The 22,837-nt window shown below is 36.7% G+C and overlaps 1 protein-coding gene across 3 annotated transcripts in view; it reads left to right on the top strand.

Moving 5' to 3' along the window:
- LOC150085071 (heterogeneous nuclear ribonucleoprotein U-like protein 2) overlaps positions 1–22,837 on the top strand; it is a 372,157-nt gene that overhangs the window by 183,723 nt on the left and 165,597 nt on the right. Inside the window, exon 1 of one of the 3 annotated variants that reach the window (XM_090376772.1) lies at positions 10,695–10,793. The exons of the other annotated variants lie outside the window; for them this stretch is intronic. The gene's annotated coding sequence lies outside the window, so the exon portion shown is untranslated. Of the gene's footprint in view, positions 1–10,694; positions 10,794–22,837 lie in introns of those variants that run through there. 3 annotated transcript variants of the gene reach the window in all.

Genomic DNA, 22,837 nt, shown 5'->3' with positions numbered 1-22,837 from the left:
CTGTGGACAGCTGACCAGCAGGACTTCTTGGCATAGAGTTGTGTATAAGTTGTATGGTTTTACTTCTTTTTAGCCATTGCTGATCCAGTGCTGGGCAAAAGCCTCTCCCAAACTTCCATCTTTTTTTTTCTATACCATGTCATGGTTGGCCAGTTTCCTCCTGCAGGGTTTTACAGGCACAAATAAATTGTAAAATGTTTTAGCTCTTAATTCATGGAATTAAAACCTTTAGCTATTAAAAGCTTAAGGAATTAATGCTTAATCCTTTTAGCTCTTATTTTTGTGCTTTCTACAGTGCCAGCTCTATTGCCTAAAGGCCAGAGGTGTGAACAAAGCATACCCAAGTCTCTCGAAATTAGTTCGTTATATGAAAACTATTTTCAAGGTAATGTCCAAGGGCAAATCAAAAAAGTTTGCTATATGGATAAACATATTGAAAAATGTTGTTTATAAATTTTAAAATTAAATACAATTCGGAATTTTTATTTTAAATTAACGTATTTTAAATTTATCTGAAGTTTGTGTCTTTGAAAAAGTCGAAATACAAAAAGGTCGATTCACATGTGGAGTCATTGATGTTCTTAAAACCCTATTACAACACAACAGCTCCTTGCACATATTCTAACAAACAACAATTGTCTACTTCTATTAACCTCTGTTTGAATATATTGTACCAAGAAGTTATTATCAGGAGTGTTCCTAGGGAAACTGGAATTTAAAAGTTCACTGCATTTTTTTTTTTTTTAATATTTTGGGCACTTTTCTCAGCAAACATATCCAAAAGTTCTTTTCTGGTGATCTGGATTTTAGGAAGATATCGTTTTGCAATGTAATAATTTCATTTTCAAGTAATATTTTCTTCATTTTAAGAATCTCAGCGTGTGTTTTTTTTTTTTTTTTTTTTTTTTTTCTGCAATTTGTTTCATATCTAAGTCGACATTAAATGGTTAAGAAATATATTGAACAATGTCTTCAATTGTTTAAAAATTACTGAATCTGGTTTCAATATCATCCACAACTTTCTCAATTTCAGAAACATTTCTCACTATTAAATTCAAAAACAGGATTTCACATCTGGTGAGTATGGGCTTGGCACACCCAGGGTCCTGAGCTGGACATCATCACATGCTCTCTCTTTCTCTCTCAGGTGTAACTCAGAAAATTTTTTTTAGCTGGTGTAGCATGAGCTTCAGACTTTCTTGCACCATATGGCTAATAATGATAATATTTTTGTAAATTATCTTGCATATTTGCAAAATGATTGAATTTTTTCCCTTTCAGATCCTTAGCCATTGCCAAAAATTGATATTTACATGCAGAAATACTACTAATCATGTCACCACATTTTTTATTTTTTCCTTGTAATTCCAAATTCAGATTCAGTAACTTAATTTACTGGTAAAATCTGCCAAAAAATCCAGATCACACAACCACTCTGTATCTTGTAGCTGCCGATGATCAACAAATGTTTTAATTCCATTCAGCAAATTTCGAAATCTCTGTAGAAACTAACTCCGACTCAGCTACCTCACATCGTGTGTAGTATCAGATCTGGTTCATTTTCATCGATTTGCATTTTGAAAAGTCTCCTTTGCAGATTGCCCTCTAATGGAATTCACGATTTTGAAAGCAATGTCCGTAACACTTTAGTATTTAATCTTTAGATGGCTAACACTTGTTAGTGGATGATACAGTATAAACCAAAAAATCTGGGAATTCATCATCCTTTTGGCACAATGTGAATCCGTTATGATGCCCTGCCATTACTTTAGCTACATCTGTTGTTATTGATACGAGCTTAAATAGTAGTAATTTAATTTTTTCAATAAAATTTTTGAATGGGTTAAAGATATCAACACCTCAAGTTCTTTCTTTTAACGAAACCATACCCAGCAGTTCTTCTAGTGGTAAAACCATTGAAAACCTTACGAATAAAAACGAGCAATTGAGCTGTATCGCTGACGTCTGTGGATTCATCCAGATATAAAGAAAAAGGACACACAATTAGCAATATGAGCATGCAATTGTTCGCTCACATTTTTACTCATTTTTTTCAATCACAGTATTTTGAGATAATTTCAGATCTTGAAGAGCACTTTTAATTTCATTTTTGTTCTTAACATTTTCGAAAAGAATGTATTATTTCTAAAAATGCATCTTTGATGAATAGGCCATCAGAAAGTGGTTTGCATTTTTTTGCAAGAAGATGATTCGCTTTAAATGATGCTACAGTTACTGCTTTAGATTGTAAATTAGGTGGCATGAAGCAATTTTGTTGCGCGAATACTCAGATTGGTATTTACCATGGAGTGCGAAGTGCCTTTCCAAATTTCCTTTTTTCGGTATAGCCATGGAAGCATTGTAAATCCAGCAACATTTCTTTTATCATTACAAGAAAGTATTCTAGTTGCCACCCTTGATGAAAATGATACGTTATACTCTCTTCATAGTATTCATTTTAAATCAAAGGGTAGCAAAATAATGGCATTCGTAAGCTAAATAAGAATTCGACACATATACTGCTCTCCATAATGTAACTGCATGAATTTTCACTAGACAAGCCTAGAGGCAACAAAAGTAGTCACATGGTTCAATGGGACTTATAATAAGCGTATGAAGTGGGGAGCATAATAATAACAACATTTAGCAAATAGACATTTATTTAAAGTATACCCAGTATAAAATAAAATAAAATAAAATATTTCAGAAGCTTTCGGAACTCGTGTCCCTTCGTCAACTGACAAATTTGAATACATTACAAGCAAAGTGTGGCACGTTACTCATTCGTCATTGTTGTAGCACGGACGTGTGCTGCCTTGCGCCAGTGATCATCCATCAATAAAACGGTTGTCTCCAGGATTGGATGTATACGCATGCCTTTCTGGCGATTTAATGCCTTAGGGTTGTTCATTATGTTTAGTGACTCTAGCCATAGGCGGTGGCGAAAGCGCTGCCTTGCGCCAGTGATCATCCATCAATAAAACGGTTGTCTCCAGGATTGGATGTATACGCATGCCTTTCTGGCGATTTAATGCCTTAGGGTTGTTCATTATGTTTAGTGACTCTAGCCATAGGCGGTGGCGAAAGCGCGACACTTTCGCCACCGCCTATGGCTAGAGTCACTAAACATAATGAACAACCCTAAGGCATTAAATCGCCAGAAAGGCATGCGTATACATCCAATCCTGGAGACAACCGTTTTATTGATGGATGATCACTGGCGCAAGGCAGCACACGTCCGTGCTACAACAATGACGAATGAGTAACGTGCCACACTTTGCTTGTAATGTATTCAAATTTGTCAGTTGACGAAGGGACACGAGTTCCGAAAGCTTCTGAAATATTTTATTTTATTTTATTTTATACTGGGTATACTTTAAATAAATATCTATTTGTTAAACTATGGACCCCAGTACTCCAGGCCCATTTGTCACTAACAACATTTAGATTTTGACTAATCTATTTTTTATATATATTTAAAATTCGTTGTGATGTGATCGACTTGTTGGCCACCCCTGATGTAGAGGATCTTTGTTAGCAGGGATAAGGATATGAATATCCCATTGTACAAGGCAATGGTTAGGCTGCATCTTGCATACAGGTCTGGAGGCCTCCTTTAGGGAGGATGTAAATCTACTGGAAGGTGCAGAGCAGGGCTTTGAATGGGTTGAGCAAGCTCCATGCTGACAGCATTTTTCTTCTTGCTCAGACATGGGGGAGGCAATCATAAATTCGAATTGAGTAGGTATGGTTGTAGGATAGATATGTGGAAGCTTGCATCCAGCAAGTGGATAGTCGATTGTTGGAACAAACGTCTGTCTGTCATGGAAGTGAGTAGTGTGAATAAATTCAAAGAACTAAACACTGGAGGGGATGGACAGTTAATGTGGAAATTTTATTTTTTTTTGACCAATGCTTTATAAGCTTGCTTTCTTGCATCATTTGCCACTACTAATATGGTGACTCTATTGTCAGGGAAACGTGGAACATGCTTTGTAAAAATGATAGGTGGAACAGGACCAGGGTATGTCTGCCAGGGGCAAAGGTTGATGACGTTGTAGAGCGGATTCATCTTTTAAGGGCACAAAAGGTGATATAGCTGTACACGTTGGCACTAATGATATTAAGAGTAGGAGACCGGCAGAATTACTTAACAAGTACAAGTCACTGTTGAAAAAAGAAAGCCGTGAATTAGGGTTGAATTTGAAAGTGTCTGCAATTCAGCCCAGACACGATAGAGGGATTATATGATGAGAGCCTTGTTGATCAATTCAGCCCTGGAAAGATTGTGCAAGGCTCAAGGGGTAGAATTTTTTCAGCCTGGTCTGTACTTGTTAACAGGGATGGGATACACGTAAATAGAAAGGGTGCAAGAATATTTGCTGATGCTATCGAGGCAGTGTTAGGTGGGTCGGAAAACTGCTAGATTAGGGGGGGATACAAGGACTAATAGATTAACAGTAGCCACCGGCAGAGGTGAAAGTGATTCTTGCACTGCTTCTATGGGAATGAGCAGAAGCCCGGAAAACAAGATGCAGGATATTTCAGAGACTGCTGGGAGTCATCGGGGTACAAGTAAACACATGGGTTGTGTTAGGGTAGCTAAGAAAAAAACAGGTACATGTACACCAATGTTAGGAGTTTGGTAAATAAATTTGATGAATTTGAGGTATTGCTCAAAGCATCAAAGGCGGATATTGTTGGGATATCAGAGACGTGGTGTCACACAGATATAAGGAATGTAGAACTGGAATTTGGGGAGTACAACATCTACAGAAAGGATAGAAGGGAGGAGAGGTTATGCTATTAGTTAAGAAACACAAAATCCAAGGAAGTGAAGCCAGTTGACATCGCTGAACAGTGCAGTGCAGTGTCGAGTCAGTTTGGTGTGACATAAGCACTGGGAGATCAAAATTGAGGGTAGGAGTGTACTATAGGCCTAATGACTCTGATGAGTATAATAAGAAACTATACAGGGAAATAGTGGGCCAGTAAATCAGAGAGTCTTATAATGGGGGATTTTAATTTCCCAGATATTGACTGGAATTTGTGGGTTGGTCACTCACGCACTAGCAAGTCTTTTGTGGATTTATTGGATGATTGTTTTCTTCATCAGCATGTTAGGGAGGCAACTAGAGGGAGTAATACTCTTGATTTGATTATCAGTAGTGTTTCTTCATGCATTAAGAATCTGCAGATAGAGGAACCACTAGGTGGCAGTGAACACAGTGTGCTGAAGTGGGATTTACTCAAGGAGGTAACTACCATCAGGGGTAAAGGGAAGGGTTATTGCTTTCGTAAAGGCAACTACGATGGTCTGAGACAGTATTTAAATTCTATACAGTGGGACCAACTGATGTTACCAACAGCAAATTCAAAATGGGAAGTATTCAAAGAACTAATCTTGAAAGCAACCAGGCTGTACATACCAACCAAGAAATATTGTTCAAGGTTCAGGCCTAAATGTTTGTCAGATGAACTAATGAGACATATGACAGAGAAGAAAAATGCTTGGGATACATATAAATTAATACGTGACACAGAAGCCTATGATAGATATAAGTTGATCTGTAACCAAGTTAAAAAGGAGTTAGGCAAGCAAAGGGAGATTACGAGAAATCTTTGGCAAAGGATGCAAAGAAAAACAGTAAAGAGTTCTTTTCTTATGTAAACTCTAGAAGGAAGGAGATGAATCAGATTGGTCCACTTGATATTGATGGTTCAACTGTTGATGATCCCTGCTCAGGTAGCTAACAAACTAAATGAATATTTTTGCATCGACATTCACACGAGGAGTTATTCCACGAGGGGAATGCCAGAGGTGTATTCAACTCTGGCAGTAAGCTAGATAATCTTGTAATAACTGAGAGTAAAGTGGAGGAGAAATTGTTGAAGATAAACACAAGAAAGGCACTTGGGGTGGATGGGATCTATCCAGTTATATTAAAGGAGGCAGCAAAGGAAGTAAGGAAACCCTTAGCCATAATTATGAGAGCTTCCTTGGACTCAGGGGAGGTACCCATGGACTGGAGATGTACAAATGTGACCTCAATTCACAAAGGCTGACACAAGTACTTATAGACCTGTGAGTTGATCTTCTGTTCCAGGAAAATTAATGAAGGCACTGGTTAAGGAAGCACTGCAGGATCATCTGGACAAAACTTCAGTTATAGCTCGGACACAGCATGGTTTTGTTAAGGGGAAGTCTTGTCTGACCAATTTGATTGGATACTATGATGCACTCACAAAAGAACTGGATGCAGGGAATAACTTAGATATTATATACTTGGATCTTAGAAAGACTTTTGATACTGTTGCACATGGAAGACTGCTGCACAAATTGAAGCAGTGTGGCAGTGGAGGCAAATTGCTGCTATGGATAAAAGGGTGGTTGAGGGGGAGAAGACAGAGAGTGGTAATCAACGGACACTGCTCATCGTGGACTAATGTTATTAGTGGAGTCCCTCAGCGTTCACTGTTGGGTCCATTATTGTTTTCTGTATTTATAAATAATATTGATGATGGCATATCAAGCTTAATGTCCAAGTTTGCAGACGATACAAAAGTTGGCAAGGTTGTTAAGGACACTACTGACGCTATGCTGCTGCAACAAGATCTGGAAAGGTTGAGCATATGGGCTGAGAGATGGCAAATGAAGTTTAACATTGACAAATGTAAAGTATTCCATATTTGAAACAGCAACCCCCCAGAGCAACTTATCAACTCTGTGGCACTACACTGACAGTGGTAGAGAATGAAAAGGACCTGGGGGTAATTGTGCAGGCAGATATGAAGTTCTCTGAGCAGTGCGGACGGGCTGCAAGAGTAGCTCATGGTGTCTTATCAATGATATACAGGAATTTTTCTAGCAGGGATAAGGCGGTGATTATTCCCTTGTATAAGGCAATGGTCAGGCCGCACCTTGAGTACTGTATATAGGTCTGGAGGCCTCATTTCAAGAAGGATGTAGAGCTGCTGGAACAAGTACAGAGAAGGGCAACAAGATTAGTGAATGGAACAAAGGGTTGCTCTTACGAAGAAAGGCTTAAGTTTTGCAAATTATAGTGTCGGAGACTAGGCACCAGCGAGGTGATCTGATAGAGGTGTATAAAGTCTTGAATGGTTTGAGCATGCTCAATGCTGATGGGATTCTTCCTCTTGCTCAGAATAATCACCTGAGAGGGCATAAATTCAAATTGAGGAAAGACAGATGTAGGATAGATGTCCGGAAATTTGTCTTTAGCCAGCGGGTAGTTGGTTGGTGGAACAGATTTCCATCCCTTGTTGTGGAAGTTGATAGCCTAAATAAATTTAAGGCTCAGCTGGACAGGTATTTCGGACGAATGGAGGGGTGAAGTGGAAGTTTTTTTTCTTTCTGGCTGATGCTGCATAAGCTTGCTTTCTTGCATCATATGCCTCTACTAATGCTAATACCTTCAGTCTATAGGAACCTCCCCTGAATCAAAGGATGGTCTCATAATTATTAAAGTGCAGAGTACTTTTTTTTTTTTTTTTCCTCTGTTTATCAGTTGGCAAACAGAGAAAGAGAACATACTTGGAAGACATTCCACATTCAGTAGTTAGAATAGTTACATTAGGGATTAACTGTGATTTCTAATCTCCCTTGGCATAAGCACCTTACAAATATTGCTTCCTGCATCTAAAAAACTAGGTTTTCTCTTTCGCCAAGTCATAAATCCGCACTACCATGGAATATTGTTCCCGCATCTGTCGCAGTGCCCCTAAAACCTCTCTTTGAGATTCCATTCTAAAGTGATCAGTTAGGTTAATTAATGACTCATCTCTAACAGAGCCGACCGGGCTAGCCGAGTGGGTAAAGTACCTGCCCGGCAACCCAAAGGTCGCGGGTTCGATTCCCGCCTCGGGCTTGGATCAAAGTACTGCAAAAACCTTGGGAGGTGCAATATGGCCACAGAAGCCGATGCGCCAACAACTACCAAATCAAAAAAAAAAAAAAAAAAAAAATCTCTAACAGAGTTCACTCTCTGTCTCATAGATGTTCTGTTTCTGCTCCATGCCTTTTCTATAGCTACTTCCATGGCACTGTACTTCTGCATTGGCTTCTATAGTTCTTGCTCTCACTCTTTCAAAGCACTCCAAACACATACTGTTACTACTCAACATCCTTTTACTGTCGAACTTAAAACTCAAATTTGGAGCTCTGATTTATTCTTTCCACTTTTGTTTTCTGGAACAGCCTTCCCTCATATGTATTTTCTGATAATTACAATCCACAGAAGTTCAAGTCTGAAGTCAACATATATCTTCTTTCATCTTCTCAATCTCGAACCCATTGCATGGTACTATAGGTTCTAATACCTCGTTTGGGTTTTTATTCATGAGAAAGGGACAGGGATTATAGTCCAAGGATGTCCAATTTGTCATTCAGTGACTTCTGAATTTCATATTGCCTGATAAACATTACTGAACGATTATCCAAATTTAATTCTATAAAATATTGGAACTGTTTGTATGTAAAATTCAGATTACAAGCACTGAAATCAGATGATTAGACAATTTTTCAATTCAATAGTTTGAGGGAGATGCAAGTCAAACATATGGGGCACAGTTTACCACCACAAACTGGTCGGTCATATCTTCTTTTATGAGAAGACAACCAACAGTGTTAATTACTTGGTTATCTTTCAGTTTTTTCCCCTCTGTTTATATTCAGAGATGACCACATGGTCAAAGGAGTTCACAAGGTCGAGAGAATACAAAAAGCACCTTATTTAGCAGTCACAGCCTTAAATCCTGGTCACTCAAAGCACATGTACTCATGTACCCTTTCACTTGGCTACGGCGGCCTTAATTATGTACCAGACATTGAACATTTGCAACTAAATTTTTTTACAATTGAGGCCAGAAAGTTAGATTTTCTGGACAAATTTCAGGTAAATGGATTGGATTAGGATCCATTTGAGCTAACTCCTGGATTTTCTCCTGTGGTTGTATCAAGGAACAGATGTGTAGTAATAAATTTCAAAGTGGTTAAACTTTTTGTAACTACCAACAATGTAATGTGTTAAGTTGCTGCACCTTAGCATATAGTATAGATTATTCATTCATTCAGCGTTTTTGAAAAGGCTGTACCCATTGAGTACATATGGTAGACTGCACATAGGAAGTTGGTTAAATTTAATTTTGAATTAAACTGATGGTATTTGCAAATGATGTCATATTTACAAGATGAACACACAGAACAGATTTTCTGAATAAAGTATTTCTGCTATGGTTTCAGACATTTTAGCACCTTGTAGAACAGATTCCACTTTTGATGTAAATATGCACTTTGTACTTTTTCATTTAGCACATTCAATAACATTGATTGAATAGGGATGGTTGGCAGGGGAACAGATTTTTTATGCTCAGGCATTAGTAGTGGCATATAATACAAGAAAGCAAGCTTAAACAGCATCAGTCAAAAAAAAAAAAAAAAAACCCTTCCCGTTCACTTCAAATGTTTTAGTTTGGCCTTGAATTTATTAAGCTATCATATTCCACAACAGATGCAAGTTTCCTCCAGCAATCAACCACTCGCTGGCTAAAGGTAAATTTCCACACATCTATTCTGTAACTGTCTTTTGTCTAGTTGAATTTATGCCCCCTCAAGTGAATAATTTGAGAAAGAGGAAGAATCCCATCAGCATTGAGCTTGCTCAAACAATTCAAAGCCTTAAACACCTCAATCAGATCACCTTGCAGTTTTTGGCATCTACTTGAAGTAGATGCCAAATGCTGTAATTTGCAGAATTTAAGTCTTTATTGTTAAGGGCACCCCTTTGTTCTCCTCACTAATCTTGTTGCCTTTCTCTGTACTCGTTCCAGCAGCTCTACATCCTTCATAAAATGAGGCCCCCAGACATGTATGCACTACTCGAGGTGTAGCCTCACCATTACCTTACACAAAGGGATAATAACATCGTTATTACTTGTACCACATTGGTACTGACATTCATTATCATCAAAAATCAACTTTGTAACACTGAATTGACATGGTTCATAAAAATGCACTTATGTTAATCATATGCTAATTACATTAATAATGTATATATTCAAATATATTCCGAAAAAAAATTTCTATTTGTTAATGTTGCAAGTCTTATTGTCAGGTGGGGCAAATTAAAGTTTATTCAGGTGGGGCAAATAAAAATGTTTATTTGTTCATATAGAGCAATACGTTGGTTAATTTCGTATAAGCGTGGCTGCAGCTATTAAAGCGGAATATAGAAAACAGGTTACTGTTTACTAGTATTTTTATTGTGGAGTTTTAAATAATATGTATTTTATTTTAAGAGTATGATTTCACTTACCGACACCTAACATGTATACGACGAACGTTTTTCACACAATTTTATGTTTTTGTCGAAGTGTCAAAATTTGAAAGCGAAAACCACAGATAGAGAAAACGACTCGCCGACACTATCACTTTTTTTTTTTATTTCTACATTGCATAGTGCAATGGTATAGCAACGTAATACGAACATTCATTTCGTAGAAATGTATGTGAAGGTATTCTTTCGTTAATTACAAAATACGAATACCTACATTCTGAAGAAGGTTTGTCTCATATGAATGCTATTCAGCACCAGTTAATAGTTACTCGTATGTTAACACTTGTCTAGTGTCAAATTGTAAAATAGTTCGCGGATTGCCGGGTGATTTCATTTTCATAGAATGATGTATCCATCCGCACTACAGTCTTCGTGATTTCTTAGGGTAGCCATCTTTCTCGTTGTTTGACATCCGAGTTATTGTTGAGAAGTGACCTGGTAAGTATTTGTTTATTCTTGCCTATTACGAAAATTATTTTAAGTTTAGAAATAAAGAACAGGGCAATGACATTAAGTTAATTCATGCAACATGTACATACTGAACAGATGATAACGCGTGCTTATTTGTAATAAACGATTGCTGCCATTATGTACTTTCTGCACCGGTGTGATAGCATTTTAGTATGCAGTTATTCATCGTTTATAAACTAGTTTGAACAGTTCTTGTTTATTTTTTTTCCTCATTGATTATTGGTAAAGGTGCTTTTTATAGCATGCATTCAGATATCAACTGAATGCACTAACATTATAGTGAAATTTAAAACTTATATACTGTAGTTTGTTGTTAAGCCTAACTCACATCTTGTTCATACCACTTCTTGTTTGTGTATTAGTTTTGTTCTTTGATATGGTATGCGCATGTTTCGGTCATATATGAAAAGTAAACTTTTAAGATGATGATTTTTTTATTATAATGGAAAATTGCCTTGTTTATAATTTTGTTCAACGTTGAAAACTAACTTGACTTTTAGATTCCCTCCGAAAAGTATTAGAGCCCATAGAGAAATATTATTGTAAGGCCATTTACAGGGAGGCAGGAGGGAATGTAGTTATCGCCAACTGTTTTCTATGTAATTATCATTTATAAAAAAAAGATGGATTTAATATACAAAGCTACGCGTTTTTGAGGGCCTTTTTATACGTTTGATTACTTCAGACTTCTGAGATGGATACGAATTAAGTTGTGGCTTTCATTTCACAAACGCTTTATTTATTGCTTTTTATATGATATTGTAATATATATATATAAAATTCCACTAGCTCTTTTGTTTGAATATAGTTTGGTGAGTTCTAATAGAATCCAGTGTACTTTATGCAATGCAGAAATGCACTGGGTTTTTTAAATTGCTACCACGCACTGTATGCAATTTTGGATCAGAGCTGAATATAGCCATAAGAAAACAATAGAATTGTTTTCTTATGGCTATATTCAGCTCTGATCCAATTGAAGAGATGAATTATGCCATAAAGCAAATATGCATGGTTGCTTTGTTTTTTATGTGACAGTGGCTTATCTGAGTTAATTTGAGATAAAAAAAAAAACCAATTGCAAATGTGTTGAATTTTATATTTTACAAATATTAGAAAAGTCATTGGGGGAACAAGACGGAAATATTAAAGTGCTTCTCATGAAACGTGGAAAGTTTGCTTTATGCAGTACATCATACATATATATATATATTGTGTGTGGAACTTGAAGTTCGATATCATGAACAGAAAGGAGGCATGGCTCTTTCTTTATTTTGATAATCTTGGTTATATTGGTTGAAGAATATTTTCTGACATGTCATGATACACAACTCATGCTATAGATTTTCTAGAAATAAATATGAAAATAGACTGTAAGATATTTGTATGATTAAGGATGCATAACAGATCAGTTCTGACTTCACCAGATTGTAATATTTTGTTTGTGCATTAGTTAGTTGTTTTAAATTAACCACATTCAGTTTTCAATATGAAACAATTTATGCAGAAATCGGGGCTTTTCCTCTTGCCATCCTTGATGGCTTGTGAAACTTGGTGTCTGTACAGTTTTAAGCTCAATACATACATAGTAGTCTTTGATACTGTGAGTGACCGACTAGCTATTCTATTGATTTTCTTAACTACCACTTCGAACAAAAGTTTGTCCCAATTTTTTCCACTTTTGGCATTCAGATACAGTTTACTGGTATTTTTAGAATGTAGTTAAGAAGACAAACTTTAACAACAAGATTCCTCTGCCAGTAATAAATGAGATGTCTAGTTGGGAATTGTTATCATGTGCAAAATCTTTGAACTTAAAACTATATAGTTTTATTGTTCAGAGAATAAATACATTGTCTGTTCTCATCTGCTAAAATTGGGGATTATTTTGTAACATCATGAGCATGCAAACTATCGGTGGAACTGAACAAACAGGACGAGGAATGTTATTCAGTGATTGGTATTTTACTGTGATCACCATGCACAAAATTTTAAAAATTACCCCGTGTTCAAGAAAATTTGATTAATAATATTGTATATTTGGCCTAATTTTATTATTCCAAATTGATATTTATTTGGACTGCTTAATAAACATTAATTTGTGTGGTACTCATCAAATTCAATGCATCTACATTTTTTAAAGCATAAAACTTTAATTAGCCTATGATGATTCATAGTACAACAATTATTAGTATTAGCCATATACTACACAGAAATCACAGGCTTTTGCTGCATTGGCCAAAAACAAAGTAGATCAGAAAATACAAAAGAGGATGCTGACTCTCTTTAAAAATTACAGGCTCGGAAAAAGCGGTGTTTGCCTTTTTATTTACCTAATTGTAATTTTTATTGTACTTTATACGTAGTGTTATAGTTACACTGGTTATTTTTAATTTAGATAAAGAGTTTTTATAGATTACTACTTAATATACGTAAAACCGCTATTTCGTTTGAATCTTGCAGCCATTGTTTTTGTATAGAGTAGTAGGGAATTCAAATTTAATTGTGGTAACTAGGTAGCTCTAACATATAATTATACGGCGTAATACGCATCACTGCATTTAGGATTCTATTAGATAGCAAAGTATTGACAATTTTGCTGATGATAGCACATTGCATTCCACTTTCCATTTTGAGAAACCTTGTCCTGCGGGGGGCCAATTCTCCAACGCATCACAGCCAAAAAAAAATGTATAACTTGTAAAATGTTTGCCAAAATCTCTGGAACAGAATGTGATCTAGCCAAGGAGGATGTCGTTGTGTGTGCCAGGTGTAGAGAGTGTCTAGAAATTAGGTATTAACTCAGCATTCTACTGGGTGTCAATCAATGAGAGCTTGATGTGTAGGGTAGATGCCCTCAAAGAAATTAATGAGGGGCCCGTCAAGCTCTCAGCTGCCCAACTCAATGCCAGAGCTCACTCCTGGGCATCGGGCAACACAGCAGCAACTTCCAAGGCAGAATGCACTGGTCCCAAAGGATTGTTGGTGACTCTATTGTCAAGGAGATGGAGAATATATTGTGTAAAAAGGATAGATGGAACAGGACCAGAGTATGTCTGCCAGGAGCAAAAGTTGATGACGTTGTAAAGTATATATATCATCTTTTAAGGGCACAAAAGGTGATATTGTATAAGTTGGCATCAATGACATTAAGAGTAGGAGATCTGCAGATTTACTTAACAAGTACAGGTTAATGTTGTAAAAAAGTCATGAGTCAGGGTTAAATTTGAAAGTGTCTGCAATTCTGCCCAGACACGATAGGAGGGAGTACATGATGAGAGCCTTGTCAATCAATTCGGCCCTGGAGGGAATGTGCAAGGGGTAGAATTTTTTTCAGCCTGGTCTGCTCTTGTTAACAGGAGAGACTGCTTCTACAGGGATGGGATATACACTTAAATAGAAAGGGTGCAAGAATATTTGCTGATGCTATCGAGGCAGTGTTAGGTGGGTCGGAAAACTGCTACCTTGAGGGGGGAGATTCACAGACTAAAAGGTTAAAAGTAGCCGCAGGCAGAGGTGAAGGTCATTCTTGCACAACTTCTATTAGAATAAGTAGCAACCTGAAGCTGGGGGGTTTCAGGGACTGATGGCAGTCGTTGTGAAACAGGTGGGTATATGGGATGTGTCAGGGTGAATAGGAATAGGTGCATGTATACCAACTAGAATTAAAGAAAATAAATTTGATGAATTTGAAGTGTTGGTCAAGACATCAAAGATGGATATTGTTGGGATATCAGAGACATGGTGTCACACTGATATTAGGAATGCAGAATTGGAATTTGGGGAGTACAATGTGTACAGAAAGGGAGGAGGTGTCATGCTGTTAATTAAGAAAAACAAAATCAAAAGTAGTGCATCCGTTTGATACAGATGAAAAGTGCACTATTGATTCAGTTTGGTGTGACATAAGCACTGCGAAAGCAAAAATAAGAGTAGGAGTGTGTTATAGGCCTGATGACTCGAATGGGTACAATGAACAATTGTACAGAGAAATAGAGTGGGATAGTAAATCAGAATGTCTTATAATGGCCAATTTTAACTTCCCAGATATTTATTGACTGGAACTTGCGAGTTGGTCACTCACACATTAGTAAGACTTTTGTGAATTTATTGGATGATTGTTTTCTGCAGCAGTATGTTTGAGAGGCAACCCGAGAGGGTAATATTCTTGATCTGGTTATCAGCAGTAATCATTCGTGTATTAAGAATTTGCAGATAAAGGAACCACTAGGTGGCAGTGATCACAATGTACTGATGTGGGATTTACTTAAAGGAATAATTACCATCAGGGGTAAAGGAAAGGGTTTTTGCTTCCGTAAAGATGAGTACAGTGGTCTCAGACAGTTTTTAAATTCTGTACAGTGGGATCAACTGACGATGTTACCAACAGTAAATTCTAAGTGGGAAGCATTCAAGGAATTAATCGTGGAAGCTACTAAAAGTTTCATACCTATTAAGAAATATTGTTCAACATTTAGGCCTAAATGGTTGTCAAATGAACTGAGACTCGTGGCAAAGAAGAAAAATGCTTGGAATGCATATAAATTATCAAGTAACACAGAAGCTTGTGGCAGATATAAACTAGTCTGTAATCAAGTCAAAAGAGGTTAAGGCAGATTACAAGAAATCTTTGGCAAAGGATGCTAAGAAAAACAGCAAGGATTTCTTTACTTATATAAACTCTAAAAGGAAGGGGATGAATCTGATCGGTCCACTTGATATCGATGATTTGGCTGTTGATGATCCTGCTCAGAGAGCAAACAAACTGAATGAGTATCTTGTATCTGCATTCACACAAGTTAAGGTTTGAAAATGGCAGAAGGTTATCAAATTATAGCAGGGTGCTGTCTCAAAAATACACGGTATAACTTCAGGAATGAGTTCCTCATGTAGACAATAAAAATATTTCATATCAACATAGTTCCGGAAATGCTTGGTTTCCGAGTTTTGAAGATCTGTCTATGACACTTAACCGTTCACATCGCCTTATAGTAATTGTAATGATTTTGTAATAACTAAGAACAAAGTGGAGGAGAAATTGTTGAAGTTAAACATAAGAAAGGCACCTGGGGTGGATGGGATCTATCCAATTATTAAAAGAGGCAGCAAAGGAAGTAAGCAAACCCTTAGCCATAATTATGAGAGCATCCTTGGACTCGCGAGGTTCTCACGGACTGGAGATGTGCAAATGTATCCCCAATTCACAAAGGGGGATCAAAGGGTGACACGAGTAATTACAGACCAGTTAGTTTAACTTCTGTTTCGGATAAAATAATGGAGTTACTGATGCATTGCGGGATCATCTAGACAAGACTGCAGCAATAATTCAGAGGCAGCATGGGTTTAAGGGAAAGTCTTGTCTGAAAAATTTGATAGGATATTATGATGTGGTTACAAAGGAACTGGGTGCAAAAAATAATTTTGATGTCATATATTTGGATTTCAGAAAAGCTTTTGACACTGATGCACATGGAAGAATATTGTACAAATTGGAGCAGAATGGTATTAAGGGTAAGTTGCTACAATGGATAAAAGGATGGTTGAGTGGGAGAAGACAGAGGGTGGTAATCAATGGGTGCTGCTCTTCGTGGACTAATGTCATTAGTGGAGTCCCACAGGGTTCAGTATTGGGTCCTCTGTTGTTGTGTATATTTATCAATGATATTGATGAAGGTATGTCAGACTTAGTGTCCAAGTTTGCAGATGATACAAAGGTTGGCAGGGTTGTTAATGACAGTAATGGCAGTGTGCTACTGCCACAGGATGTAGAAAATTTGAGCAGATGGGCTAAGAAGTGGCAACTGAAGTTTAACCTTGACAAATGCAAAGTACTGCCTATGGGTAGAAGTAACCCCAGAGAAACGTACCAACTGTGTGGTACTACACTTAAGGTGGTAGAAAATGAAAAAGACCTTGGAGTAATTGTGTAGTCAGATATGAAGTTTTCTGAGCATGCAGACAGGCTGCCAGGCCAGGTCATGGGGTTTTGTGAATGATATACATGAATTTTGCTAGCAGGGAAAAGGAGGTGATTGTTCCTCTGTATAAGGCAATGGTCAGGCCACGCCTTGAGTACTGCGTGCAGGTCTGTAGGCCTCATTTTAGTAAGGATGTAGATTTGCATCAGCGTGTGCAGAGAAGGGCAACAAGATTGGTGAGGGGAATGAAGGGATCCTCTTACCAACAGAGGCTTAAGTTCTGCAAATTGCAGTTGCCAGAGACTAGGCACCTGCACGGTGATCTGATTGAGGTGTATAAAGTCTGGAATGGGTTGAGCACGCCGAATTCTATGGGATCCTTCCACTTGTTCAGATTACGAACCTAAAGGGCCATAAATTCAAATTAAGAAAAGATAGATGTGCGAAAAATTTGTCTTTAGCCAGCGGGTGGTTAATTGCTGGAACGAACTTCCATCTGCCGTTGTGGAAGTTGATAGGTTAAATAAATTTAAGGAGGAACTGGACAGGCATTTGGAGGGAATGGTGTGTGTTTTTTTTTTTTTTTTTTTTTGGCTGATGCTGCATAAGCTCATACACTTGCTTTCTTGCATCACATGCCTCTACTACTACTACAAATTGTACTTGCCTCCTCACTTTGATAACTATCCAGTTGACCTGCTAATTTCTTCAGTCAATTAACTACCTTCAAATCCTCTATAATTTGAATGGAGGAACTATGGCCCTTAGTTCTAGAATTCTTTAAAACAGTCGAAATTTTGCCTTCATTCATTTTAAATTAATTTTAATTCAATTTTAAATTCTTGTTTCCTAATTAGAAAATATAAAATAACACATTTTAATGACATATACCCATAAAACTATTAAATAAAAGCAGTAAAAGTACATATACAAAATTGATAGCATAAAAATAAAATTACACTTAAAAAAATAAAATTAGGCAATTATTTTCATTGTTTTATGTGCAATTTTATTTTTATATTAATTTTTTTCTGTGTATTTTTATTGCTTTTATTTTATTTAATGTTATGGATGGAATGTTTTCTTTCTTTAAAATCACATTATTTTATAATTTATTCTACTTAGTATTGTAAGAATTTTATTATATACTATAATTCCTGATCCTCAAGGCCTTTTACTTAATTTTTAACCTATATTTAATCAGTAATGTTTTCTACATCTTGGTTACTTTATCACTATTTTGTCTGTTATTAACTTCCAATGTCATGAAAACCCCAACTTCCCTTTGATCATGAACTTAAATTGTTTTAATATGCTGTTTTTATTAAGTCGCTACCAATACCATTAAATCCAGCTCTCTGACAGTGTAATATTTTCTTTTCATTGCAGAACATTTCCAAAAACTATATCTGACATAGAGCTGAACACTGATACTCTCATCGGATTTTGCTAATGTCTTTAGTAAAACATTTCCTGTTGCAAATCTTGGTGTTATGAATGATACATTGATCTGATGATTAACTTAGCAATTTTGTAAATACTAAGAAAAAAACAACTCCATTTAAATTGATAGCTAAAATTTTTTAGGTATTTAACTGTGTCAGCCCTTAACTGTATACTCTAATTGTTTGAAATTGTTGCATTGGTGAAAGTCCTGTACTTAACCACTGCCCAGCTATTCTTATGATGACATTTTAGTCCTAATTTTGGGGATCGTTATCAAGTATGTTAAGCAAACCTGTTCCCCCACAAAATGATTGTCTTCTGACCTCCAACTAAGATTGTCAGGCAATCATTTATGTTGGATGACAGTTGCTTCATGGGAATGACTTTATGATCTCACTTTTGAAATTAACTGAAATGTGCAATTACATGTTGGTTTTGATTGGATCAAATCAGAAGTTAGACAAACACTTTACCTCTGTACACGGCATGAAGAATATAAAGTTGACAGGGTAAACAAGAAACAGTTTTGAATGATTACGATATATATGTTATTGCAGAGAATCTGTTCAGTACCAAGATCAAACATTATTCATCTCTGAAATTTCCTTTTGCTCTTGCCTGAATATCAGGTTCATGATTATGACTACTGCTCTTTGATTACAAGATAATAATAAAACAAAAATTGTTTCATGTCCCAAACAGCCATAATAATACACCAGATCGAAGATAATTCACAAAGTATTATGCCTTCCTTTATTTGATTGAATAACCTTGACCAAAGACATTTGCCAAGAATTAAATTAAATATTTTTAAGTGAAATGGTAACTTATATACGAACTGTGATAATGTATAAACAAGAGCAAGAACTATGAATTTTGTCTGATGTGGAAAGTAGTGATATTCTTTTAACAGCAAGAATGAATCAGTGAGAAAGAGAGAGGGATAATGTATTAAAAGAGAGAATTGGAGGTTGCAGATGTGAGTTGAGAATGCCCACCTTGGTAAAGAGGTTGAACTTGATGTGAGATCCAGATTGGGTGCCTCCGTAACCCGGTGGGAAGGAGCAGCAGTGCGTAGCACAAGCTTCTTGATTAGACCAGGGTTCAAGCCCATCACCACCAAATATGGAGGATGCAGAAAGGTCAAGGGAATGACCACTCCATATTCCTGGAGCAATATGGCCTTAGTTGCTAATGCTCCTAAAAACCAAATAAAAGCAACATAACAGATCCAGATTGGTCAGAATATGAGGTTAAAGTGCTACTCACTTTAACCTCATTGAGTATTTGTATTGAGCAGTTTAACCTCATAAGTGAGTAGCACTTTAATCTCATACAACAGTACTATAACATAAAATTAGAAAATCCTGGTGGAATTCCATCTTCAGAACTAGAAAGATCGTAACACACCTAGCTTACTTAGAAACACAAGCTTCCTTTACACAAGATGGAGGTTGGTGGGGTGGGACAGGACACCAGATCAAAGTTTCCAATTGAAAAATAAGGGTAAAGAAAAGGGTTTTTTGCTTTTGTAAAAGCAACTATGGTTGTCTCAGACAGGTTTTGAATTCTAGTGAGACCGCCTGATGATATTACCATCAGCAAATTCTAAATGGGAAGCATTCAAGGGAATGTTTTACTCCAATGGTGCCTTTCTCTCATGGCCATTCTCAACCTTGTGAAGAACAAATCCACAAGCTCTCAAAACATTTGCAGTTCCAATATCTGTGAACGACAACTATGGCATTTGGTGGTTCTGCACCCAGAAATGTTTAGCCACAGCAGATTTACCATAAACCATGGTCTTTATTCCGTTAATTAGCATTAGTTGAGGCATATGATGCAAGAAAGTAAGCTTATAGAGCATCAGCCCAAAAAAAAAAAAAAACCCCTTCCCTTTTCACCTTTCCATTCACTCCAAATGTTTGTCTAGTTCAGCCTTAATTTTTTTTAAGCTATCAACTTCCACAACAACAGATGGAAGTTTGTTCCAGCAATCAATTACTCACTGGGTAAAGGCAAACTTCTGCACATCTATTCCACAACTGGCTTTCCTCAATTTTGAATCTATGCCCCTTCAGGCTCTTAATCTCAGAAAGTGGAAGTATCACATCAGCATTGAGCCTACTCAAACCATTCAAGGCCTCAATCAGATCACCTCGCAAGTGCCTAGTCTTCAGATGCTGCAACTTACAGAATTTAAGCCTCTCCTTGTAAGAGAACCTCTTTATTCCTCTCAACAATCTTGTGCTTCTGTGTACTCATTCTAGCAGCTCTACGTCCTTCCTAAATGAGGCCTCTAGACCTGTATGCAGTACTCAAGGTACAATAATATAATCCAAACCATAATAGTGATATAATCCTGACCATAATCCAAATAAACAAAATGCTCTTCCTGGGTAGGGATTCCTTCTGCTAAGAATATATATGAATTTCTCCAAAAATTGGAGATGTTATCTGGGTTTTTCATTTGACTTTTAATCGACCAGAAATGATTTTCATTCGTAATGTGCCTAAGACTTAATTTACTTGTCACTAGAAGCTTCCCTTTTCAGTTGTACATTTGTTTGAACACGGCAGACCTGAACAGTCATTTGATATTTGAATAGTTTTCCACAGATTGATTGTTCTAATTTCTCTTTCACTTGAAACATGTTCAAATATAATCTATAAAATACACTGACTTAATCAGACTTGAAAATGCTAATTTCATCATAACATTTTTGTAATCCTTGCCAAATTTTTAACCCAGTTCAGTCACCTCTCTGTTTTTGATCACTGGCTTCATTTAACTTGGTGTAAACAATGTGATTTTTCTTCTTAAGTTTAGTGAATCACGCAGTATTATACGTATACTATACAAGTCCTAGTTGATGAGCAAATTTTTCAGATACAAGTTTTAGAAAGGCAAAAATAATTGGAATGAAATATTGAACTTTCTCTGTACTTATAAATCAAATATAAAGAGTATTCTCTACATCAGGGGTCGACAACCTGTGGCTCTTTAAACATAATTGCAGCTCTTTAACTTTTAGCCCACGTGTACAACAAGCTACGCATTTCAGCGAGCAAATATTTTCGAACATGAACTATATTAAAAATAAATCAAGAAACCGTCTGAACAATGCTTGTTTCCCAGCATGTTTAAAGATGAAAATTACAGCATACTTGCCTGAGAGACTCGCTCAAGAAGTTCATCAGAAAAAGTCAAATTAATTCGTACCTAATTGGATGTTTGTTACATTTTTTTCTGTATTAATATTTAAAAAAATATTTTTTTTAATAAAACACCTTCCCATTCTACTTCCTCTCCCCATCCCCTTGGCGCCTCCGTAGCCAGGTGGGAAGGAGCAGCAGTGCGTAGCACATGCTTCTTGATTAGACCGGGGTTCGAGCCCGTCACCACCAAATACGGAGTATGCGGAAAGGTCAAGGAATGACCACCGCATATCCCGGAGCAATATGGCCTTAGTTGCTAATGCTCCTAAAAACCAAATAACAAACAAATAACTCCCCATCCCCATCCCAGCTTGAGCTGAGGTGTGGCTCTTCAGATTCTTTCTTTTATTTTTGATTTAATAAAAAAAAAAAAAAAAAAAGTCTTGACTCAAAAAAGGTTGCCGACCCCTGAAAATGATAAATGAATTTTGTGCAGCCTCCAACTACAAATAAGACTAAGTAATTTATTTTGGATAGACTTGGGCATGAAATAAATATATCACTTAATAATTAAACTTTAATCTGTATATAAAATGAAATGACGGAACATTACAACTTTATAAAATAAAGCTGTTTTGTTGAAAATAAACAAAATTTGAGATCTACGCTGTTCAATAAAGAATGGCTATAATTTTTCATGAACAGCCGGTACTGCTTGCTTCTAGTTGGGGAGCAGAATTTAAGATCAAGCCAAGCTGCATCACACAACAACTGTAGTTGACTCATGCACACGTTGTGACCTTGGCAGTTGGTCAAGTTTATGCATGTTCAGTTTTGTCTATATAACAATGGACATGACAACGGACGAGGAACATTGTTGCTCTCAAATTTCATTTCCGTCTCAAGAAAACATCAGCTGAAGTATATGAAATATTATGATGCGTATGGTAATTTGTGCTTCCATATAGCACAGCTCGTAGGTGATTTAGAATGTTTAAAGATGGACATGATTCAATTAAAAGACTCAGTGGTCCTGGATCAACAACCACTGCTGTCACCATAGAAACCATAAACATTGCTGCTGTAATTGTAAGAGGAGATTGTTATAGGACAGTAAGACAACTGGCAGAGATGTTGAGCATATCAGTAGGAAGCATACACAGTATTCTCCATGACCATTTTCATATGAAACATGTTTATGCACATTCGTTTCCAAGACTACTTACAGCTGAGCAAAACAAGTTCTCATGGCAGTTTTTCAGGAGCTGCAATGGATGGTTTACTGAAGATGGTGAGGTTCTGCACAAGGTGATAATGGCAGATGTGACATGAATCCATCATTTCAACCCAGAATGTAAGCAACAGGGCTGTCTGGAAGTCTACATTATCACCAACATTGGAAAAAAAAAAAAAAAAGTTGTGGTTTCTGCAGGGAAAGGTTATGTTCACCCCTTTTTGACATTCAAGGAATGGTGTGCCAACATGTTGTCA

This window comes from Mastigoproctus giganteus, chromosome 6 (genome assembly GCF_048544385.1).
Source record: "Mastigoproctus giganteus isolate SK-2022 chromosome 6, ASM4854438v1, whole genome shotgun sequence".
Lineage (NCBI taxonomy): Eukaryota > Metazoa > Arthropoda > Arachnida > Uropygi > Thelyphonidae > Mastigoproctus > Mastigoproctus giganteus.
Note: the sequence above shows the minus strand (reverse complement) of the source record. Positions and strands in the feature narration are given on the sequence as shown.